The 26568-nt window shown below is 37.5% G+C and overlaps 1 protein-coding gene across 6 annotated transcripts in view; it reads left to right on the top strand.

The window, feature by feature from the left end:
• Positions 1-26568, top strand: part of ptbp3 (polypyrimidine tract binding protein 3) — a 69775-nt gene that overhangs the window by 1757 nt on the left and 41450 nt on the right. The window contains exon 1 of one of the 6 annotated variants that reach the window (XM_077243168.1): positions 18897-19104. The exons of 4 other annotated variants lie outside the window; for them this stretch is intronic. The gene's annotated coding sequence lies outside the window, so the exon portion shown is untranslated. Of the gene's footprint in view, positions 1-18896; positions 19105-26568 lie in introns of those variants that run through there. One more of the 6 variants, XM_077243165.1, reaches the window with a different exon arrangement.

Here is a 26568-nt window from a genome sequence, read left to right as displayed (position 1 = left end):
AGTTAAGTGTTCATTGGATGCACACTTCAGAATCTCACCAGAAGTAGTAGGTCATCCGGGTACTTTTCCCCTACTGTTTTATGAATTCGGACATACTGCTCGACTCACATACTGTTTTTCACTTGCAATATAGTTTGGAAGTAGGCATATTTGTACGCACGGATTCAAGTTTAATAAACCATTTCAACTGATTAATCTAAAGGATCAGACTCAAAATGAAGGATTTGTTCAGGAATTGCTTGTAAAATAGGATTTAATCTAGTGCAGGGCACGATTAATCGCATCCAAAATAAAAGTTTGTGTTTACAAAATATTTGTGTGTGTACTGTGTATAATTATTTTGTATATATAAATACACACACGCATGTATATATTTAAGAAAAAAATGTTATTTATATATCAAATATTTCTATATAATATAAATTATGTATAAATATATACAGTATATATGCAAATATTTCTTAATTATACACATGCATATGTGTGTATTTATATATACAAAATAATTAATCGTATATTGTGTAAACACAAACTTTTATTTTGGATACGATTAATAGTTGCCCAGCACTAATTTAATCAAAAGAGATATTCCACACCTTGAATTGCACAAGTTGGTTATGGTTTTGTTTGGTTAATGCTGAATGTCTATAGGCTCATGAAAACATGTCACTTGTCCACAAAGAACAAAAAACAGTGGCAGTTCCCATTATTGCATGTTGCACCTTTTTAGTGTGTTTGTCATCATTCACACATTGGTTGTGATCCTAGTACAGTATACTATATAGCCTATAAAGGACAGTTGCAGCTCTGCTGAAGTGAAAGCATTAGGTAATTTTGCATTTTCACACTCCCAGGGGATTTCCACCATCAAACAACTCCCACATCTCCCCACTGTGGGGATTACAGTCTGCTTCTGAAAGACTGAACACCCATTTTCTACTTTGCCTTTCTGTCTCTCATTGGTTTTTAATAAATGTGGAAGCTTGAGGTGGAGGTGGAACTGAGGGGTTCAGTTTGTGTCACTTTAATTATAACAAAGGCATCTGATAATAACACTGAGTCCTGAAATCAGACAACGGATGCAATGGAATATAGCTAGACAAACCTAATTTGTTTGAGGGCTTGTCTTTGTTAAAAAAATAATAATAAAGCCTAATGTTGTTTCTAAACTTAATATGAAGAAGTGCTCTGTAAATGTTTGACATGCAGTTAGTTGGGTATATACAGCTCTAAACTGTAATCTAGTCATGAAACTTTTAACATTTTAATACAGAAGTAAGAGGGGAAAAAGGAAGGTAGTTGCTAAAATTCTGCTTTCAACAGTGTTTGCAGCACTAATCTTAAGGTTAAGTGCTATAGCTGACAGTGTTGGGGAAAGTTAATTTTTAAAAGTAACGCATTACAATATTGCATTACTCCCTAGGAAAAGTATCTAATTGCATTTTTTTAACAACAAAAAAGTCCTATTTTTGGCAAATGTAAAGGCCCTTTCTCACCAAAAGTGAAATGAATAAGCCTCAGGCTGAATGCAAATTCAAGTCTGTAGAGTAGAGGGTGCAGCTCTGAAAAAACATGTGATGTTTATATAAAGTCATTTTTGCTTGTCAGCAGCAAAGAAATTTGTTAATAAAGTGAGATTAAATGCACAAAGTATATTTGTGTAATTTAACATATTTAAGTATTGCAGGTTTGTGTAATATTCTGAGTTTGCATTTCACTGTTTTTATGAATTTTTTGAGGAATGCTGAATCTATTTTTGTTCAAGTGAGATGAGTAAATGCTCACATTTAGTCTAGAGCTACAATAATCATCATGTCCACACACAGTGCACACACAACACCTCTGCACTTACAATTTCTCTCAACATGAGGACAGGAGAGCTGACAGTCAATACATGGCAAAACAAAGTACCTTGCAGTAACTTGCATTTACATTACATCAAAAAGTAATGAGTTACTGAAAAAAAGTAATCCAAATCTCGCATTAGGCCTACTTATGCATTTCCCACAGTAATAATAGCAGAGCTTCAGTGGAGGCCTGTGTTTGTGTATCATGGCCAACTGTTTTCACACGTCTCATTTGGAGCATTGTTTTTCTTCTCCCTTAGTTTGGTTTGTTATAGTTATATGTAAACACAGAAAAAAAACAAAAAACGGTACGAGATCACCTGAATGAGTTGGTCTCGGCCAGCTTGAAAACTGTGGTTTGCTTGTGGTGAGAAAGAAAATGGAGTGGACCAACGAACAATACAGGTCCTTTTCAAAACATTAGCATATTGTGATAAAGGTCATTATTTTCCATAATGTAATGATAAAAATTAAACTTTCATATATTTTAGATTCATTGCACACCAACTGAAATATTTCAGGTCTTTTATTGTTTTAATACTGATGATTTTGGCATACAGCTCATGAAAAACCCAAAATTCCTATCTGAAAAAATTAGCATATTTCATCCGACCAATAAAAGAAGTGTTTTTAATAGAAAAAAAGTCAACCTTCAAATAATTATGTTCAGTTATGCACTCAATACTTGGTCGGGAATCCTTTTGCAGAAATGACTGCTTCAATGCGGCGTGGCATGGAGGCAATCAGCCTGTGGCACTGCTGAGGTGTTATGAGGCCCAGGATGCTTCGATAGCGCCCTTAAGCTCATCCAGAGTGTTGGGTCTTGCGTCTCTCAACTTTCTCTTCACAATATCTCACAGATCCTCTATGGGGTTCAGGTCAGGAGAGTTGGCAGGCCAATTGAGCACAGTAATACCATGGTCAGTAAACCATTTACCAGTGGTTTTGGCACTGTGAGCAGGTGCCAGGTCGTGCTGAAAAATGAAATCATCTCCATAAAGCTTTTCAGCAGATGGAAGTATGAAGTTCTCCAAAATCTCCTGATAGCTAGCTGCATTGACCCTGCCCTTGATAAAACACAGTGGACCAACACCAGCAGCTGACATGGCACCCCAGACCATCACCCCTGACTGTGGGTACTTGACACTGGACTTCAGGCATTTTGGCATTTCCTTCTCCCCAGTCTTCCTCCAGACTCTGGCACCTTGATTTCCGAATGACATGCAAAATTTGCTTTCATCCGAAAAAAGTACTTTGGACCACTGCAACAGTCCAGTGCTGCTTCTCTGTAGCCCATGTCAGGCGCTTCTGCCGCTGTTTCTGGTTCAAAAGTGGCTTGACCTGGGGAATGCGGCACCTGTAGCCCATTTCCTGCACACGCCTGTGCACGGTGGCTCTGGATGTTTCTACTCCAGACTCAGTCCACTGCTTCCGCAGGTCCCCCAAGGTCTGGAATCGGTCCTTCTCCACAATCTTCCTCAGGGTCCGGTCACCTCTTCTCATTGTTCAGCGTTTTTTGCCACACTTTTTCCTTCCCACAGACTTCCCACTGAGGTGCCTTGATACAGCACTCTGGGAACAGCCTATTTGTTCAGAAATTTCTTTTGGTGTCTTACCCTCTAGCTTGAGGGTGTCTATGATGGCCTTCTGGACAGCAGTCAGGTCGGCAGTCTTACCCATGATTGCGGTTTTGAGTAATGAAACAGGCTGGGAGTTTTTAAAAGCCTCAGGAATCTTTTGCAGGTGTTCAGAGTTAATTAGTTGATTCAGATGATCAGGTTAATAGCTCGTTTAGAGACCCTTTTCATGATATGCTAATTTTTTGAGATAGGAATTTTGGGTTTTCATGAGCTGTATGCCAAAATCATCAGTATTAAAACAATAAAAGACCTGAAATATTTCAGTTGGTGTGCAATGAATCTAAAATATATGAAAGTTTAATTTTTATCTTTACATTATGGAAAATAATGAACTTTATCACAAAATGCTAATTTTTTGAGAAGGACCTGTATATCACAATGTATGATAGGAAAATATATACGTTGCGTGAAAAGCTGCAATATTTGTTTAGCTAATGTCTCTGAAAGTTATCCTGGAGCAAAGACGAAGCGCTGCCTGTTCATTTTAAAACGCCGCTTAATTGCTCCTCTCCACAATAGTTACAATAAATGCGTACAAAGCCTTGATTCCTGGTGAGACTAATAAAGTAATATAACGGCAGCTACAAAGTAACAATGAGAACGCGGAGCTGTTGTCCATCCATCCTGACAGATAACCGCTATGATCAATGAGAGGACAGTTAACTCACATGCGACTTCTGCTAACAAATGTTGGTCCTTTTAAGAAATGTTGCCTTGTAAAAGCGAACCAAACCAAGAAGACAACATTGTAATAATTTTAATTCCTGTTTCATAACAAAACAAATGATCTACAGGTCTGAATGTGGTCTACAGGTCTAAGGTGTCATAATAAATTATATAATTCTGAAATAAATTAGCAGATTTTGGTCTGACCTGCATCCACAAAAAGCAAGTGTGACCTTAAGCTCTTACTTAATAATCGACCTTGTTGAAGTAATGTTCGTAGTGTACTTGAGAAATGTTATCCTGTGGGCTGTAAACTGGCCCGACCGGTCGACAGCAGAACCAATGCCCTTAGTTCAAAAGGGTGCTTGTTGTGCTCAAAACAAACCAAAATTTGTGGGGTTTGAGCATGGAAACATGATTTGGCATTTATATAATATTTAATCTTTAATTTAAGCTTATATAAAACCTGAATCTCACAGAATGTGCAGGTCATATTCACCTAAAATCAATAAAAAATAATGTTTTGCATAAAGAAAATTAAGCCAATTTTTATTTAGGACCATTAAGATTTTTTTGCATTGTCACATTATTGTCATGAAAAAAGAAAATGTTATTCTCAAAATAAAAAATCATATTGTGTGGACAGAATGTTGTTGTTTTTTAAAGATATTTTAAAGGAAATTTTAAAATCAAATAAATTTCAGGACAACAAATACTGTGATGTATGGAATCTTTGGGTACTTTACAATTATAATATATCTTTATTTTTTGTATTCACATTAACAGTAATTTTTGGTTCAAGGTTTTTGCTTTATAGTCATTTTCTTAATGTAAAAAACAGATTTTAATTGATTGATTTTAGTATTAAATATATATTTATTTGCAGTTTTGTGAGATTCATCCAAATAATGCACTATTTTTTTCACTGTTGCACAAAATAAATTCTAGCCTTCTGTGCCACATGAATTAGAAATGATCGCTCCTACAGTTCATTATAATGTATTGTAACCTAATCACAATAGCTTCAAAATGGAAACCATGTGATGGGCACTTTGCTGCCTCATGTGGGTGATTCATTTAGGACATTTCACTTTTAGACTAAATGTTGTCTTCAGGAGGAAATGTTTCATCCTGTCAGTATCCTCCTGATAAGCCCGAGCGACGATAATTAGGCAAAGTGTGGGGAGCAGGAATAACTCGCAGCATGATAGCCGAGACGTCCCACAAACCCGTGTGAGATGTTGGGGAAGTTCCCCTGCTAGATCGTGGTGAGTTATATCATGAGAACATCATTATGCCTGTACTTCCACATGGTCAGAGTGAGGGTTGGAAAAACAACCTTCCTACTTTCTATTGCATGAGGGCTTTCAAATTCATCCCAAGGTCTTGTCTTATAGAATCTTTGATACTTTCAGGTGACCCTCTTTTTTAAAATTGTGACCGACCTCCTGTTTTGGAAATAGCAATAAATATAAAAATATAGCTGCAAGCAGTGATAATCAGGGACCACGCATTAAATGCTTATGTAGATGATTCAGTTATACAACTGCGATGCATTTTTTCTAATATAATATAGGACTTTTAAGTGTGTTTTTATGGAAATAAGACAAACTCAAAATTGCAGAAAGGGATAGGGATATTACCAACTGACTTCACACTTGGCATGTTTGGTTGGATTAAACCTGAACACAACATTGTTTTGGATGTTCAGTAAGTTTCTTCGTGAAATATATACGTAAGAAAAGTCGACCAATCAGGTTGTTAACATATCTCTATGCCTTTAGGTTCAGTGTTAATGCCAATGTGAACGCTAAGCGGACCAGAACTAAATGTTTTTTGCTCTGGACGAAAGCAACCAAGCGAACCGAACTATAAGTGTGAACACACTCTTAGCATTCAGGGGAAAGACTATTTTTTTTATTGTAACCATTATTAGCAAAAACATGTTGCAGTGCCACCTCTAGACATCTTCTAAATCTTCTAAATTTCTTAATATCTTCTCAGATTTGACATTATTTGCTGATGGAAGCTAATATAAGCTGTGTTTAACCATGACATTTTAAGAATATGTTAGCATTTTCCATTGGATTGATCACACGACTACGAAGTTATAAGCGTTTTACTGCTGTAGTGCCAGTGATGGGCAGAACTTGACCTAACTTGGCTGGCATGCATCCTCAGGCTATCCGGTTGTCTATGTATGTTAAATTTCATTAAGTTTGGACTTTCCATTCGGCAGATATATAGGCACATTTTTTGCAACACCAGACCAATTAATTTGTTTATATCTTCGTAAAGCGCCCAACATATCAATATTCTTTTGATCATTTTTTGCCTGTATCTGCAAAACCTTTGCCTTATTATGGTGCCACCTAGTGTCAGATAGATGTGTATGATTGCGACTGAGTAGTGGGTGGGATTTCTGACCATCCCACCAAATAGGGTATCTCTACAACCTTCGATCTTCGGTTCTTGAACCCCTATTTAATTGCAAAACGCTCTCAGATCTACTTTACTAAACAAGAGGTTAAGTCAATGGGGTCCAATGCAGTTTTGAAGTCTCTGGCACAATGCTAGGGTGATTGCCAGGGTGTTTCTAGGAAGTTGCTAAAGTGTTCTGTATGATTGCTAGGGTTTTTCTTACTAATCCAAGTCAAAAGTCCTCCATCTCTGTGATATTCTGACATCCCTCATTGAATGCAAGTTGAATTTCTTCTTTTGCCTGTTCTATTGTCTGCCAAGCAAAAATCACAAGTCAGATCGCTTAGAAATAGCACACCTCTCCTCAACAAGCTAGATGATTTAAGGTAAATGCACTGGTCAGCATGTGGGACGAGTTAAATAGGGAAGTTTACTACAATGACACATGAGGGCAGGCTATTCAAAACGGCATCTACACCTGCGAGTCATATAGCATGGCAGGAAATGAGTGCTTATCAGGTATCAGCTTCTACTTGCCCATGTAATCAAACTGTTTTGGACATGGAAGCCACGCACTGATCTTAGATCAGTGCTTTTATTGCAAACCGATTTATTAAATGTAACGAATCTGCTGTTATATGTGGGTCAGAAAAAAAAGGTTTAAAGAGGTGGAACGTACGGCTAGATCCAAGACGAGAAAGTAGAATGGTCTTTTCTCCACACAAGTCTTATTTTATTAAGGCCTAGAGCATGAAAGAGAAAAACATTGTCATGTGATGGCTGGCCTCACAGGGCTCAGAGACCTTATGAAGATTTATATGAAAGCAGCTGGTCCAGTTTTATTGTCAACATGTGAAAATGGCGATGTGAAAGCACTTTTATTTTAAGTGTGATGTAAAATGCACATCCTAAAGCTGAACTGTGTTTTTAAATCGCTTTTAAGATGGTACTTGAAAAACCGAAAGCTCAAAACCATAAAGTTCAAAAGGTCAGGGTGATACAACTGTCCTGATATATTAATTAGGGAGGATCCGATCAGGATTTTTGCAGACGATAGGGGGGGGGGGGGGGGGGGGGGTGGGCCTAGGGTGGACGGACTTTTGACTTGAGCTCGGCGACTTCTAAGGGCCCCCCCCCCTGCCTCGGGCCCTGGGTACTCTTTTCCCCCCCGCTACCACGCCCCTGACCCCAGGCTCCACAAACGGCAACAAAAACAAACTGGGCTAACCCGCACCACGAAACATAACAAACTGTTCCAGCCAATAACCGACAAGAAGGATTTGGGGGCAGGTTTTGGAGGGTTAGTGCGCGGATGAGGAGGAGGGAGGGTCTAGCTAGCCTCCGTTTTGTTTGACAATACTTCGAACGTCAACAAGAAATGACGTTACCCAAAATCGCTTAGAGCACCTTTAATAATCATTGACGCTTTTGTAATGTCGCAGGGGACATTATGCATGCGGTTTTTTGTCAGTCATGTTGCCCTTTTCTTTAATTTCCCTTTATTCTCTGTCTTGCTTTGAGATATAACCAACCTTTACACAATTTGACAGTAATAGTTAGTTTAGGCTTTATGAAATCTCTTGTAAATGTTAAATGCTTTTATTTATAACTACCTCCCAGAGACTATAGTATTTTCACAGGTATGTTATTTAAAATAGAAGAGATGTTCGGAACCTACAACCAGTTCATATTTAAATGCTGTGCCATTCTACCTCAGCTGTGCAGAATTTCAAATATACCCACGTTTTCTAGATTTCAGTAAGAAGGCGACATGTTTCGCCCACTCACATGTCTGCCATATGGACAACAGCCTCATTTCCACACACACTCCACCTCTTTCTTTTATAAAACAGTTTAATCTGAGAGAGTGCATGACGTTTATTAGCTGTTATCATTTGCATGTCTGGTTAATAATGTTGCAGTTGATCTGGCCAGTTTGAACAGTGTCACAGGAGACACTTGTACTTCCTTGTTTTCATATAGTGCACTTCCTGCTGTACACTGCAGTATCTGAAGAGCGACTGTGCAAAGTGAGTCATTCTCACTGTCAACATGACATCAAAATAGTTTTTGTTCTTTTTATGCATGATTGGTTATTCCACTCCATGCCAAAGAAGCAATTTAACCTTAATATTCTTTCATTACTTTTTAATAAGTCCAAAACAACAAGCATGTTGTTCAAAACTTTGTCATATGGAGGCATATTTTAACCATCCAATCAAGTGCTGCAATAAATTAGATTTTTCACCCTCCTTTAATATCCTGTTTTGCTCGGAAGTACGTCACATTGGGAAAGTAAATTGGTTGCGAAAATTGCACTCACACATTACAATGATTGATGGAGAAAAAAATTATGTGGAGACAAGCAACGATGGCTTTTGTCAGTTTTCCTTATTTTGTTACCATGGACAATGGCAGCATGCAGAACCAGCTCCTGTGCTTGTTGTCAAATCAGTAAACCAGTGCTTTGAATATGTTTAACATACTGTAAATGGTTTAATAATGAAAATTTAGTGCCACCATTTTGATATTACAAGATTTTCCCCTGTGAGTTTGTCAACTGTAACAGACGAACTGATTTAAGTGACTCAAATATTCAATGTTTTTTGGTCTATTCTGCACAGTTTTTTGGTCTATATGTACAGTGATTCTTTAAAAAGACTTCTAAATTTATTTATTTTTTCCATTATTTCAAATACTTCTCAGCACTGTCACGAAGGACGAGTATATTTGTTTTTATCATAAATCCATTTTAAAGATCATTTTGATAGTTTTAAGAATGTCAAATCCAGACAATGTGGATGTAAACTACATCCTGAAATATCAAAAGCAGCAGTCTAGATATTTAAAGAGAAACAATTCAGTCAAAACATATGTGAAAGTGGCAGTAACAACAGTTTTCACCATTTTGCATCATAATTTCAACGATAGGCCATGTCTGGCCAGCCAAATGTTATTTTCTTGAATAGGTTAACCTCACATTTTAATATTCATTCAAAATAAAATAAAACATTTTGAAAAGCATAACAATGTAACATAGTTAACAGGCAATAAATATACTCCTTGACAATAGGTAATTGGAGATAAAATGCAGAAAAGACTTACAAAAGATATTTACCATAATGTGTTTAAAATATCTGCCACAGAAGAAAATGACATCACATGATACTGGTCACATGGTTTTGGGATAAACCACTTTTTAGTTTTCATGGGGGTGTTTGGTTAGTAACATAGTTGACATAATTTTTGCTTATTTGAAAGAAAATGTATTTAAACCAAATTTATTTTTCTAAGGTATTTAGAATGTATATATAAATTTAATATAGATAATCATAGATAGTCATGGACTACTTTTATGGTATTTTTATGGTGCTGTTTAGCTTGACAGTTTCTGGTCACTGAACGCTTTGCTTATATGGAAAAGAGCAGCATGAACTTTCTTCAAACCATCTTCATTTGTGTTGCACAGGGTTTGGAATGACAAATTTAAGTAAATGTGAACTGTCCCTTTAACATTCACTTTGAGCAAGTTCCCATTTTTGTCATTGGCGGTGGACAGTCACATCGGGCTCGTCCCACAGCCTCTGCTCATTTGAGGTTTTCAGCCATATGAGTCTTTGTAATGGAACGATTTGCTTTCCATCCATCCAGAGGATTGTTGTTGTTTTTGTTGTTATTGATGTCCGGCTTCCTGCCATTCATCATCTTCCTCTTATACGTACACCCTCACAGAGCCCTCCTCCCGCTGGCCGATGCGCTATCCCAGCGATAGTCCTGCCATTCAAGTGCATTCGCCTTTTTGTTTAGGAAAACTAAACGACAATTATGTGACTCTACGTATTCAGCATTTGCAGTTTAATGTGAAAGGGAAAACGCTTACATTATCCAAACAGCTGATGTATGTAGACGAGTACACTGCCTTTATGAGGGTTAGCAGGGCTGTTTAATATATTATGAGCTGAATAAATAGCGTTGAAAAACTGTCCGCTCTTTTTTTATCCAGTGTTATGTTGGAACACTTATGAAAGTACTGCATTTTCTCCTAGTCTCGAGGTTTAAGGCATTAACACCTTTGTACAGTCCAAATTACACAGCTTACCCATTGAAGTGCATTTATTTAACAGTGCGTTCAGAAGCACTGAGAGAGAATAGCTTCTATTTCCGTCTGTGCTGAGTTGTGAGATGAATGGCGTTTTCCCGCTGGTGGTGAAAAACCTAATCATTGCCTGCCTGTGTCATTTTGGCTATAGGCATCATGTATGAAACGCGAGCGGAACAATTTTTTGCATAAATCATTTGTAAAACGATGCTTAAGTAAATTTTCATGTAACAACAAACTATTTAAGAGTGCATTTGGGTCAAATATGGACAAACCCGACCATTGGGTTTAAAAATTAAAATAAAATTTTTAAACCAATGGTTGGGTTTGTCCATATTTGACCCAAACATGGGTTGAAACATCCACGCTTTTTTTGAGTGTATGCGTAGTATGATAGTTTGGTAGCATGGTATTCCATATATAGTAAAATTAATTTCTTCTAACTGAGGGATGCTTGGGAATGCATCAGGAGTGAAGTATGTGGCAAACACAGCCCAGAGTAAATTACAGGGACTAGATTTAGAGGGGTCGGCCACGCCAAACACACCCCCGTCTCCCCCAGTGCAATTCCCTACAAGTCTGCCAAACTCAGGCACAACAGATGCCATTTGGTTAACCAGAGCATCATGTCGGAAGCCTCAAAAAGGTTCGCCCAATTAACCGAGCTTTCAACTGGCTTGGAAAACTTACATATAATCTTATATACCCATGTGTTCTATTATTATGCCAATATGCTCCATTAGTCATGAGCATGTAGCATGACTGAGCCTATTGAAAACACAAAAAACCAATGGCAGAGGATAGTGCTCTAATTTTTTCCCAAATGCTAAGCTCCCTTGAATGATGGTGGGAAAATCCCAAATGCTTAGTTTTGCTCCATTTTTGCCTTTTTTTTTTCTTTTCTTGCCCCAAGAATACACGCCATTAAACAAGAGTCACTGGATGTCTTTCAATATCCTCCCAAATACACTTTGCTGACACCAAAGAATGTTCTCTGACAAAACAGCAAAGCAATTGATTCAGCAACATTACTGGGTGTCGTCTTGAGTGATGGGACCTGTAAGATGGCAATGCTTTTTCCTTCATAATCTAAACACGAAACAAAAAGGTATTCTAACAAACCAGTACCATATGTAGGTTAATGAGGTTATGTTTTTTTTTTTTACATAAATCTTTTTATTAAAAAATAAATTAGAAAATGCAATGCCATACAAACTTGCCATAATTGTTTAATATTACAGGCATTGGCATTGACACTGCTTATTAATATTTTATTTTATTTTTTCATAAATCAAATTTGTCTCCCAAATCCAAGTCATGTGGTGTGTCCAACATGCAGAAACAATACAGCAAAACCACAAAGAGGCATAGCAACACTGTGGCATCATGATGTAAAGTTGTTTATGGGTTAACATTATTACTTACTTCAGAAAATGTACTTCTCCCAACTACCAAAAGACCTCCCCCAATCCGTCATCTATTTTCTCGTGATCGTTTAATTTTTTTTGTTGGGTTAATTCTGTGAAGAATGCCACAATCATATGACCAGAAAATCCTGTTATTTCTTTTACACTTCATACTCCATTCAAAGTTCCCACAAATAGTTTTTTTAATACTGTAAAATCGCACCCATCCCCAGAGTCCATCTGTATTTGTATATTTTGTAATACCTTTAAAGTCAGACCTTTAAGGTATTATGAAAAAACCTCTCACTGTTACTTCATCATTGATCCTGTTGAGTTAATTCGCCTGAATTTTTTACTACTTCAGCAGATGCCATTCATCCTAGTCAGCAGTTATGAGCGTCTGTTGCCCCAGATGTGGGAGTATTTCAAAGCTAACTGAAAATGTGAGTTGTGTAGCCGTGCAGTACTCACTGGCACAATGCAAATATAGTGCCATGGTCTTGCTACATGGCAGCTAACCTGTTCTGAGTGATTTTAAGTTTGTGTCTATGTACTTTTTAGCGGTTCTGGGTTATGTCTGGGGAGTTGATGGTGGTTTCTTCCTGAGAAAAAAAGTCGAACACATCTTAGTCTCTTCGCCCATCAATGATTTTTAACATTTTATCAACCGCCAGGAAAAAAAACGTTAGTGTGTTGTAAATCGAGAGAGTCCATAGAGTCCATAGCACAATAATGGGACAGAACCCACGTACCTTTTAGTATGCATCAAAACCAATGTGTACTTTGGGCTTTAAGTGTCTTCATTGACATCAGGCGCCACAGAGAACCTGTTGCGTGTGTCTGTCCTTCATGTTGCTCTGTGTTACCGCAGAGCCTTAAATATTTTCACTGCTGGGCATTGTTAGCGCTCTGTTGACATTCTTGTCTCCACTGGCGGCCGGTGTTTTGGCTTGCAGGGCTGGGAGACGGGCAGAGAGGGCTATTGTTCTACTGTACTCCTTTGTTTTACCCAAAGATCTCCCCCTTCTTCCTCACCTCACTTCTCATCTGCGAGGAATGAGAACTATGCAGTGTCCCGGATGGACCTGGCTCCCACGTTGTTTCGCCCCGTGTTTCTCTCCCGCCCTGTGAGGGAAGCTGTCTTTGCAAAAATCCTTGACTTTCACAGATTTGATTCAAAACGTGTGACTCACGTCCTGTAATGTTTTGAAATGTTTTTTAGCTGGCTGCTGGTTTGCTCGTAGATGAGTGCTGTTTTACTGAATCGAAATTTAGGGGGCTTTAGATATTAAATTTAGTTTTTCTTGTTTGATGTTTACATATAGCTACTTAGTTAAGTTAACACCAAAATGCTGGCTACACAAAATTGGTGTAGGATTTACTTTGAAACTATTTTTTGCAAATAATTACATTTAATAATTATGAAGAAACGACAAGTTACACATTAAATGTGAAATTTTGAAAGACAGAAATGGTATTTTTCTTGTGAAACGTACTACAATAATCTTTCTTTTAGTTACAGCTTTGAAAAAATCTGTTTTTACAGTGTATGGTGTTCTGATTGGTTGCCAAATGTGGTTACTAATATATGTTCTGAGTTGATTTTTTGTGTGCCCATACAGTTAAACTCAATGGGGTACAATGTTGTTTTGAACCTCATTGACTTTCATTGAACTGACAAAAACAGTTAAAACATTCTTCAAAATATCTTCTTTTGTGTTTCTCAGTACAAAAAGGTCATACAGGTTTGGAACAATACGAAGCCAAGTGAATGATTTTATGTCCAGTTTGTCATTGTTAGTTCAGCAGTATTGGAGGAAATGCCACTTTCCGTTCAACTACTTCTCAGCGACACAACTGTCACACTCAGCATATGTTTACACGACAGCGATATGCTTAAAACGGAGAAGCTTTTCCTTTGAGTTCTCTGCGTACAAACGACACCATTTTCAAAAGGATCTCCATTTACACGGATCTGCGAAAGCGACTAAAAACCCTGTAATCTGCTGCAAGGCCATTAGATGGCGATGAAACACTATAGACTGAACACGTAATACGTGTTCAGAGATTCGCGTTTTTGTTTTTTACATGGAGACCTTCAAGTTTGAGTTTTTAGGCACCCAAATGATGTTGTCGTGTTAACGAACGGCCAAAACGCATAAAAAGTTTTACATTTTTAATTGTCGTGTAAACAGCCCCTCAGTTTGGACTTTGTTTTCCTGCTTGCACTATTTCCCACTACTAGTTTGTTGTTGGCATGTTCACTCATTTGGTTCATCAATCAGTTCAGGTGTGTGTGATTAATTATCCTTGTTTGCATGTGTAATTAAGTTCCATTTTGTCTGTTCATTCTTGTCTGGACTCGTCAATGTTCGGATGTGTTGTATGCAGTGTTGGGGGTAACTTATTACAAGTAACTTGAGTTACGTAATCAGATTACTTTTTCGAATAACTAGTAAAGTAACGCATTACTTTTTCAATTTACATCAAAATATCTGAGTTACTTTTTCAAATAAGTAACGCTAGTTACTTTTTCACATTTATTGACTGACAGCTCTCCTGTCCCCATGTTGAGAGAAATAAAGTGAGGTGTTGTGTGCATTTGCATTGAACATGCATTTACTCATCTCACTTGCACAAAAACATTCAGTATTCCTCAAAATGAATAAAAACAGTCAAATGCAATCTCAGAATTTTGTGCAAAAGTTTTATAATTAACTATGTTAAATTACACAAATATACTTTATGTATTTAATCTCACTTTATTAACCAATGTCTTTGCTGCTGACCTACAGTGATCTAATTCAACCATACTAATAAGCAAAAATGACTTTAGATTAGGTTTAGAAATAAGAGTGTTGGACTTCCTTCTCCTGTATTCTATTGTTATTTAATCAAGAACAGCAGCAGCTGAAAGCTTTGTTTGAGCGGATTCAAACAAGCTTATTTTTAGGCTTATTCATTTAACTTTTGATGTGAAAGGGCCTTAACAATTGGCAAAAATAGATTGTTTTAGCTGTTATTAAAAAACTAACAAACAAGCCCATGCAGGTGAGAAAAAGTAACGCAAAAGTAATGTAACGCATTACGTTCCATAAAATGTAACTAAGTAACGTACTTAGTTACTTTTTGGGGGAGTAACGCAATATTGTAATGCATTACTTTTAAAAGTAACTTTCCCCAACACTGGTTGAATGCTACTCTCATTGTGTGGATTTATAATAGACTGCCTTATAGCCTTCATCTTCTTGTTCGTGTGCGTTCTAGCAACACAATCCGTCTGTTGCAAGTCTTGTTTTGATAATCCATAAAAAGACAGATTGACACATATTAGTCTCTCATGTCTCTGTACAGGATAGAGTTGTTTATGTTTCTGAGTGTTGTTTATCTAGTTGCAGTGAAAGCATGTTGACATGCTCCAGCATCAGGGTCAGTTTTTTGACGGAACAGCTCGTCGTTCTGGTTTCTGCGTTCTCCCCCATGCACAGACGCTGAAGCTCAGGTAAAAGGCATGCTTGGTTTGATGGGATCATATGACCGTTCCTATCTGGCCTCACTGTCAGCTGGGCTGGTTTCAGTTCTCTCCTCTTTATTACCTCCCTACAATATTAAAGGGAAATGGACACCGGTCTGGCCCTCCCCACAGTAACATGAGTTTGCAGTTCCTCTTTCTTTTTTGTCTAGCTGTTATCCGTGCTGTTTTGTTTTTGATAGGGAGACCAAGGTTTTTATCAGAGTGCAAACTCGACAGGTGGGAGTTTGACTCCTTTTTGGTTAATCTTACGGAAGGCATTCCGGGTCACATCTCACCCTTAAATCCAAAGCAGAAAAATTATATTTTGCACAAAGAGAATGAAGCACATGACATTATTTTTATGGTAATTAAGGCATGTTTTACCCCCAGATTCTCATTACCGCAATGCATGCAAATAGTTTGTTTTGGAATTTTTTTTGTAATTATGAAAATTAAATATGAAAAAGGACTGAGCTCACTTTTAAAGATTGTGTTTTTGTTGGTTTAATTACGTTTCTGTGCTCGTAACCATAGCCAACTCATTAAAAAGTTGTCAAAAACGGCTTTTACTATATGAATGCATTTATTTTGGAGAAGTGAAAATAATGATGACTGACCTTGCACAGAGGAGTATACAAATTGTTGTCCAATCAAATGCTCTCTACTAGAACTAGCATGCTCCTCTTTATACCGCTTTCATTTGATTAGCAACAGAAAGAAGCAAATCATGTTTCATGGCTGTGACGTAAACTAAAGCCCACTGGCTGTTTAAATAAAAATGCGAGCCTTTCCTGTAAAACAAAGGAAAGAAACCTTTTCCATGGGGCTTTTTGATGGTCATGAAAATAATATTACATAATATGTTTTTGACAGGTTCTGTAAAAAAAAAAAAAAAAATGTTCCCCTTGTGAGGTACAAAATTATCAAGAATGCAAAGCAGGAAGTGAATACTCATTAACTAGTGTTGATTAACTTTCCAGTTCTCTCAGTTCTGTCAACATCTGAGGTGTGAATGTTGACTAGATGGATATCAGTCTATGAACTATCAACACAACAGAGAAAATAGCAGGAATCTTTTTTTTAATGCGTTTCAGCCTGTGTGTGAACGTGAATTGGAGGAGTCCGGACCCTCCCTTCCTTCCTCCACCCCCCCGGAGGTCTTTCACTGCCCCCCCGAGGGCATCGGCAGGCAGATTTGGGGAGGTTTGGTGTGTAGGAGTGTCAATGAAGCACCAAAACAAGCTCAACTCACCTGCGTCCTTGAAATACAGAGCATGAAATGCCTGTGCCAACTTGATTTCTTTTTTGAGGGTGTGGTTTATCCAGTTGTCTCATTGGATTTTTGAGAGAAAGATACTATTAATAAACTATAATTCTGGATGAATCATGGCTGCTTGTTTTGAAAATAATCTCACAGAAAATTTTCGCATTCTCAACTAGATTTGTCAGAGACAAACATGTCGCGGCAAATGCAGACATATTGAAATATCACTGCTGGTTTGAAGTTTTTTTCCTCCGTTTTTAATCGAAGTAAAATTACCTGCTAGTTTCCAAATCCTTTACCAAGTACGCTGTGGTACTGTGGACCTGTATGTTTTGTTAAACTTGTTACCTTTTCTACAGCCCTCTTCTCCTTTCATCTAATTTTCCATTTGTACTATATTATCCGTTGTTTGCATGTAGTGTCAAACAGAGTAAGTCTGCGGCTCTTTCAACAGGGCTAGTTAATTGGAATGTTCTGTTAGCCGTGTTTGTCCAGTCGTATCCGGTTACTGACGAGGGGGCCCATCTCAATAATAGATATCATAGACAATGAAGCTACAACACACCCACAACCCTCCCTTCCTTCATCTCACACTCCAGCTACACCAATAGTGATGCGACTAGAATGCTAACATTATAATTAACAGTGTTGATTACACTGTTTATATTATATTTAATGATTTTGACGACAATGGAGCATGTCAAACCAGAACACATTTGTTAAATTGAAAAAGATTGCAAGTGGTGATGCAATAAACTAACATTTCCATTACTGACTATACTGTTAGGACGCTTACATTTTAATCAGTGACTTTTACAATAAAAGCACATGAATGGTGAATTGGTGATACGCCAAACTTGGAAGCTATCTATCAGGATGGACCAGTTACATGATTTATTTAATGGTAATTTCAAGATTAATCAGCAATTTAAAGGGTTATTTCACCCAAAATGAAAATTATTTTATTAATTACTCACCCTCATGTCGTTCCTAACTGTAAGACTTTCGTTCATCTTCTGAACACAAATTAAGATAATTTTTTATGAAATCTGAGAGCTTTCTGTCCCTCCATTGACCGTCTACGCAACTACCACTTAAAGTTCATAAAGAGATCGTAAATTAAACCATATGAATTGAACGGTTTTGTCGAAATTTTCTGAAGACTCGAACACTTTAAATAATGAACAGATTTAATGTAGGCTTTTATTCACACATAAACATTCATCAACTCACACCACGTTTACTCCCTGGTAAATGGAAGCTCAAGCATGTTAGCTTGACGTGCGAGAACCAATGAGGTTCATTCTCATGTTACAGTATGTTTGAGCTTCAGCAACACCAATGAGGTTCATTCTCGTGTTACTCAGCATGTTTGAGCTAGACGTACACGTTTGACCATTGTTTTCAAAGCAAAAACGCGTTCTGTGTGAATGGCGCCTTAACTTACTTCTGGGTTCAAAATGATGGCGGATAATGGCAGAAATAGATTATTATGCTATCCCGCATTCACCCACAGTCTGTGGCTGAAGTGTCTGTCAAATCAAGGTGACAAACGCAGACAGTTGTGTTGATTATAATGACATGTTGTTTGTAGTTTGTTGCGTCGCTCGCTTGCGGTGTGTGTCAGCCAGAGAGCGAACACGAAACCATAGGACATCTGTTCCCCGTGCGCACTCCCGCTGTTTCTAGGGAGACTGATCATCAACCTGTTGCTCTCCGTCTTTTCTTCTGTCTCTTTTCCAATATGATGCTCGCGCCCTCTCAACAGCGGTATGAGTTTACGCTTTAGGACATTCGCTTGTTTGCTTTCAGTTAATATGTGCTCACACATATTTCTTTATCTCGCTCTTTCTGTCCACGCACGCACGCAGGCAGAGCCCCGGTTTACAATAGGGACCTGTGGTGGTGTGTGCACGCGCATATCCTGCCACACACACACACACACACACACACACACACAATACACCCTCCTCCTCGTCCCCCCTCCCTCGGTTCATCTTCCCTTCTGTCCTTCTGTCTGTGTCTCTCGAACCCTCACTGTTCTCTTGAGCTCCGTCTGTTTCACTCTTCCCTTCATTCCACATGCACTTCTATCACTCTCCTCCTTCTTGTACTCTCTCTCTCTCTCTCTCTCTCTCTCTCTCTCTCTCTCTCTCTCTCTCTCTGTCTGTCTGCCTCCCTCTATTTAATTCTCTCTCTCGTCGCTTATTAACAGGAATATTCTGACATGCTGGAGATGAGATTAATGTACAGTTTTGCTCATTTTGATGGAAAACTTTTACATTTAGACTGATTTTGTCATTGAGGAAAAATAGCATTTGTAGCAATAATTGTTGCGAAATTGTTTATATGAAAGTGTTGACTGGTTAAATGTCATAAACTGTTTTATATATTTCAGTTTGCTGTGGAGAATGCTTTATATTTGACCTAATATTGACTGTGAAGTCAGAAATACTCAATGTAAACTATGCATATTTACACATTTGCAAACAGTTATAAAAGTAATTGGGTATTTTGACTTGAAATACTTTTGCTCAGACTGTCATGTGCGGCATTTAAAAATATTTGACTGTTTTTATACAGTTTTTATGACCTAATTTGAGATACCTTTAAAAATAAATGTTTACTTTAAAAAAGTGATTAGTATAGTGAAATGTGAAATGGTGGCGAGCCACATCATCTAAAAACACTTTCTCTCTCCTTTCCTACATCCATATGAATTTAAAATTGAAGCTTTGATGCACATTAGTTTTTTTATGAGCATGCTATGCATTAAGAATAAGATTCTCATCAAGCTCATTTATTTTTAATAAATGAACAGTTTGTACAATTTAGTTGTACTGTTTCTGCTTTGTTGCACTATGGGCTCCATCTGTTGATGAAAGTCCCTGTTGACACCAGGTTAACTGTTCCATGTGTTTCCAGTATGCATATATGGCAACCTTGTATCAAAATGTATGTTTACTAACCAACAATTCTTGGAAAGACTGTACGATTATTATTATCACCCCCCCACGGCTATTTATGATGCAGTTGACAGCAGTTCACTCTATAAGTGTTCTTGAGTTGAATGTGTTTTCAGGAAAAGTGTAACATTGTGGCGTTATCAAAATGCTCTGTTTGTCCCAAAATAGTAAACCTTCTGTTTGTCTGAGTAATGGAAGACTGAATGGAAGACTAAATGAGAATGTTCATTGAAAACGGTTTGAAAACGCAAAAAAATAAACCGTTTTATTTTTGCAATCACATTTTTTTACACTAGTGCTCAAAATTATACACTAAAGCTTTAAAAAAGATAAATTAAAGCCTTATGAATCAGAACATTATGTCCTTTTTAGGTAAAGTTCAATTGTTGTTGATTTGGAGGTCTGGTGAGAGATGCCTGAGTGACTACACGATTTCAATAAAAATTGGGAGAAAGAACAAGGTTAAAACAGTTTCACACACTCGACGCACACAGCAGGACCCTAGAATATAAAAAGCAGACAGAGAATTAATTATCCATCACTGTCTGAGAGAGTCAATCGTAAAAAATGATTAGATATGATGGCAGATGAGGAACGCTGTATGTTCAAAGAGATTTGACTCTACACCCTTTGATCTGTTGCACTTACACTCCAAAAAAAATCTATTTCATAATCAGTATTTTGGTCTTATGTATATCTCAAATTCATTTTAATTATTTATTACCATATTTTCAGATCATTTGTAATCTGGTTGTAAGCATAAATTCATGGAGGTTCATTGCCAACTGGTTAAGAAAAATAAACCCAATTCAAGATAGCTATTCTGAAAACAAGCCTAATTATGTTCTTGTTTTATGGATGTTTAGATACTTTAACTGGAAAACAAATCCAAAACACAGTTTAATACAATTATTTCAGCGTACACTTTTTCTCCTTTCATGCAGACCTAAACTGATACAGGCTGAGTCTGATGCATCCGAACATGCAAGTTTAAACACCTTTATATTTTGCAGTGCATTCTGTTGTTATTTAATCACACAGATATTTGCCTGCCCTGTCAATAACACCCTAAATTCTTTCCCTCTGGTATTATTTGGCAAATTTTCATGCCTGTCCCAGCATGCATGATGCATAAATCCAATAACTTGAATAACAAGGCCATCAAAGAGACATCAAATGGCTGAGGAATTATTCACACGTTGCATAATGTCTCCGTCAGGAAGGAGATGGTCTGTTGTCTGTCTAACGCCTTTGATATTCATTTCAAAATCACTGGTGCTGCAGGAGAAGACCGTCACTCCTACATCTCCCTTCGAGCCCAAGCTGGGAGGCCAGGCGCTAGTTTAGCTTGTTTTGAGATTGCTAAAAACTAAAGATCATTTCAGCCTGGCGTGCATCCAGACAGCCCGTTCCCTGCTCCGATTGGAGAGCGCTCAGCCACAAATTCACTCTTCAATTCCTCAATTTGGTCTGATGGAAAATGTTATTGTCTGGCAATGCCCGTGCTAACAGGGCAATTTGGCAGAGCAACATGTTGTGGTGAAACCCAGTGGAAGCGGACGGCTTGAGTCTTGAGGATACAGATTTGTTCGCTGTCAGCTTTGTAATATTTGTGCCTATCCGGGAAAGTTGTAGTTTTTCTTTCACCAGCCAGCGCAGGCAGGTGTGTTACTGCTTTTTCGCAGGATCTGTTACAGCCAGATACGTTGTTTTATAGATGGGCTCAGCGTACTGGAGCTAATTGGATTACAAACGCTAGATTTGTATTGTGAATTTTTAGCTGTAATTTTGGCTGGCAGTTTGTCCTGATATCCTCCATGGTGGCATCGTTGGTACTGAATATTACATAAGGAGAAACCTCCCTTTGAACCCCCCCCCCCCTCTTCTTGTTTCCATGGTTATTCTCTTTGCTGCTTTCAACATCAAAAAACAGCATCTGAGCATCCCACAGTGCCCATGGGATCAATAGCTCTGTCCAGTTTTGGGGTTTATGCACCTTATTACAATGCTTTGAAATGGCTTTTCATAATAGTTAATCGTTTGTTTTCTGTTGCCATGTGAATAAAGGGGCTTTATTGTCTTGCCTGAGCAATTTTGTTGAAGGAACAGTTCACCCAAACATAAAAACATGTATGAGTTTCATTCTTTCTTCTGTAGAACACAAAAGATGATTTTTTGAAGAATGTTCAGGCTGCTTTTTCCCACACAGTAAAACTGAATGGAGGGCTTGAGCTGTCCTTCCTAAAATCACCTGTTTTTTCTTATTTTTCAAAAAAATCACATTATTATTTTATAGCAAATAAATGTGGCTTATGAAAGTTTGATTTGTTTATTTCAAACTTCGTTCACTTTATGGTTACTAAAATAGTGATTTGGTTTTTGTAGAGTACACAAGTGCGGACATTTAAATTTTCCCAAAATTGTTCAACTCTTAAAGTCAACATGAAATGGAAATTGCGATATCTTTTCTTCCCTATTGTGACGTATATGTGAGTGAAATGGCTTCTCAAACAAGATAAAAAAGTAGGAGTGTCCTTGATTTTGTCCGTGGGGAATTGATTGGTTGTGGTTTGCTATTGGTGGATCTCATGTTAGTGACAGGTTGCTCCGCCCTCACACCAGTGAACACATCATCAGAGAAGAGGAGAGATGCAGGGAGGGGAAGTTATTTTGATTCAAGATTATGAGGGCACATGAAATAAAATAAAAAAATAATGATGTGCATGGAAAAATCATTTATAATAAATAATGCAATATTCCATAAAAAAACAAGAATCCTTTTCAAGGGTTCACACTCAAAAAATGCCTTCAGCATAAACAGTCATTTTTGTGTTTTTTAAGTTATTTTTATTCTCTTTGCTGAAGCATTCCTCAACAAAATCACCCTACTCATTCTAGAATTATTCATTCTTCCCAAATATAGCTATTCAAGTAATCTGACAAAACAATTTTTTAGGGCTGTCAATCAATTAAAAAATGTAATCTAATTAGTTACATACTGTGTGATTAATTAATCTAAATGAATCGCATACACAATTTTTTCTATTAAAGTATTTTAAATATTGAATGAATAATCAGCATTAGTAAAGTTCAAAAACTTTTTCATTATTATTTGCCGTAGCACCAAGGTAATTGTGATTGCCAACTGAAGTCCAGTGATCCCCTGTCAGCTCAATATGGTATATTCCGCTCCCACCAATACATATCCTTTTGTTTTGTTTTCAGTGTCGTACAGCTGCTGGATTTGAACATAAAATGGTGTTTCACGATGGCTGGTTATATGTTATGTCTGAAGAGGCAATTTGCAAACCTCTGCTAACCCTCTGTCTTCTATCAAGTTTGCGTTTCAGTGTTTGCTCTAGTAAGGTTTGAAGATGATGTTGACTGCTAGAGTTGGTATCACGGGACGTGCTAGGTCGTACCTCAGGATTAACGTTAACTCCTGGATGCTTTGCATTGATGTGGTACTTTAGAGTTGACGAACTCAGGTGATATGCAAATTCCTTGCTGCAGACAACTTTATTTTTATCAACACTTCCATCAGGCCGTTTTTTTATAAGTAAATGTTCCAATCAATGCTCCAGGCACTGCGTTCTCGTCTCCCACCTTCATTTTACAGTCGAATGGTTGCTAGATTGGCTCAGAGTCAAAGGTCAATACATAATGGATTAATCTGCGTTATTTTTTTTTAACGCATTATTTTTTCTCCGATTAATTAATCGAAATTAACATTATTTTGACTGCCCTAGTTTTTTTTATATCGTGATATATCGCAGAAAAACAAAATATTGCAATGTTGTTGTTTCTAATATTATGCAGCCCTAGTTTGCTTATATTCATAATGCTTCAGGACGCATCATATGACACCAGTGACTTTGTTCGAACAACATTGTTCTGTCTTGTAACCAAACATGATACACCAAGTTTAAATAACAAAATGCGTGTTTGTTTCACCTTGTATACTCAGATGCTGTGTGTCAAAACAATAGCTTGTCCACAGTTAAATAAAAACTCCTGGAGATAACCTCCAGCGATGTCCTCTCCAGATTAATGAATGGTGAAAATTGCGCTTTTACATTATTAACTTCTGCAACCCTGACAACCTGATTTCATTTTCTCTGTCCCTGTTAATTAGAGAATATCCCCCAGCCTGGGTATAAAATTATCTAACCATTATTATTAACTATCTTTAAAGCCTCGTCTTCTTTTCCGCTCCATTTTAAAAAGATAATTGAAAAAGTTTTAATTTCCCTAGGAGATTTTTTTTGCAACTGCAACATGTCTTATAACATTCAGCAACGAGTAGCAGCAGCTTTTTATTTGTTGTCGTGGAAATAACATCTCCCCTATCAAGAAAACCAGTCACACCTGTGCATTTTCATTTGCATTAGCACCCAATAAAGCATTTTGCGAATGTTTGAGGAGATTAACAAGCTGGGGGAACACAAACTAGATGATTTAGCAGAGATGGCTGGCATGATGAATCTCATGAACACATGTCCAGGTCACATTTCACCCCAACATCATAATAGTAAAATAATAATAATAATATTTAGCAAAAATAAAATGAAGCTTATTTTAACATGCTTCAAATGAAGCATATTTATGACATTATATTCCTGAAAACAACACCCATTATCTCTCCATATTCTCGTTACCGTAATGATTCCAGATTTTTATTTTTAGGGCTGACAATTAGGGATGGCACAGTCCCCATGTGAGAGTGTTTGTGGCCAGTTGACCGAAAGTTTGTATCAGGCCAGTGTTAAGGCCCGTTCACAACATAGACGGTAAAAAAAAGATCTTCCTTCCACTCAAGAAAATGTTTTAGAAATATTTTTGAGTTTGGCATTCGATTACATGGAGAGGGCGGGGTTTCTGAACTATACTGCAGCCTGCCACCAGGGGGCGATCAAGATGTTTGGCTTAAATTTTTAGAACATGTGCGGCACACTTGGTTTACACTAAAAATGTGAATTATAAAAATAACTAAAACAATAACAATAAATAGATTATACACTGATACAATTTTTTTCCACCGATACGATAGCCGATTATTCACAATGATATCTGCCGATTCCGATAGTTTGATTTTCTTGAAGGGCATATTGCAGGTTAGAGGACCCAACGAGTCAATTTATAGAAAAATAATGTAGGAACTAGATTTTCTTGAAAATATACTTATAAATACGCTACAGTACATTGGCTTCTGGGGTCGTTTTTGTGAGAACATTTTACTTCCGCATCTGAAAATGGGCGTGACGTAACGGGCGGGAGAGCGGTCGATTCAAACAACAGGAAAACAATGGATTGCAATGACATTTTGGACGCGGAGGAAATTGTTTATACTTACTCGTATGACGGACCACAGCCATACAATTATGAGCCTGCTATGCTGCCAAGAGAGCAGGGACAGGCCAGGATTAATGTTAGACAGAACAACGGTCAGAGGAGAGAAATTGAGTGTGGTGTGAGGAGAACCAGTAGAGAACAGGGCAGGTGTCTTGGTGAGAGTGTTAGCTTAAAGATATATACATGTTCGCTAACGATATACACGGCTCACAATATTGTACAGATTATTACCATCGTATATCAGTTAATAGCAAAGCTATTATTGGTCATCTAGGAGTATTCGAACTTACCAATAACAGAACCTAATAAGCTTTGATCAGGCGTATGTCATGCTCATTAATATCCGTCCAGACTAACGTTACGTGATATAACTTAGCGGTTTCCATCGAGAGACGGAGAGATATTTTTATTCCTGATACACGTTTTTGCTCCATAGGTGCTTGTGTGGGAAATGTGAGGCAATGTTCACAGCTGAGGAAAGTCAGTGCTGCAGGGCGGTGGAGACATACTGGGCCTTAGTGGAAAATGTCACCCCAGACTTGATGAACGCTACACACAACCACGTTTTTCGAAGCTGATGCGGGAGAGAAATCCCGTCTCTTCACCTGTACAAACCGCACCCAGGCACGAAAGATAGCACCGTCCTTTTTTTTTGACTCACTGACTCACGACCGCTCTTACTGAATACCAACCTACTGAACAGACCATATCATGTACGAATATTACATACGTTGATATATAGATTTTTATGCCTCGTGAGGTGGGGTTTACACTACTACGTACACTACGTACGAATCTCATGTTCGTTGATGCACATTTTCTATACCTAGCTAAATGAAACATTTGGTTTTCTGTCTTGAATTTTCAGTTTTTTTTGTTGTTGTTTTTTATTCTTAATTCTGCTGATTAAATATATCACCAAGATAAAATGATCTAGGTGGCTGACATAGATGGCATTAAAGTAATGAGTGTTTTGCGTTACGGTAATAACTACTGGAGGGAAATGTGCCTAATTGTAATAAAAAATAATGCAAGAGATTTTAATGAGGTTGAAAATGGCTTCATTTCTTTAAAGCGAAGCATGAGTAGTTATTTATTTTATTTCATTTGAGGCTGAAGCGTGACCCAGACAGATCCTTGACAGCCTTTGACGAATGAGGGAGCTCTATTTATATCACATCAAGTTTATACAGTGACTATTAATGAAATGCGTCCAAAAATATCTTACGATCAAATATTTGGAAAATCCAAACACTTTTGGACATTATCGAAAGTCAAAATCGTCTGTTTCTATAATGAGTAGCATTCCAGTTTTTATACAGAATTTGAGACTGATGGGAGAACGCTAATGAAAGGATATAATTGCAATCAGACCTCTCTCTCTCTCTCTGCC

Source organism: Siphateles boraxobius, unplaced genomic scaffold, assembly GCF_051911475.1.
Source record: "Siphateles boraxobius isolate OS27281-9 unplaced genomic scaffold, OSU_SipBor_1 25, whole genome shotgun sequence".
NCBI classification, from domain to species: Eukaryota; Metazoa; Chordata; class Actinopteri; order Cypriniformes; family Leuciscidae; genus Siphateles; species Siphateles boraxobius.
Note: the sequence above shows the minus strand (reverse complement) of the source record. Positions and strands in the feature narration are given on the sequence as shown.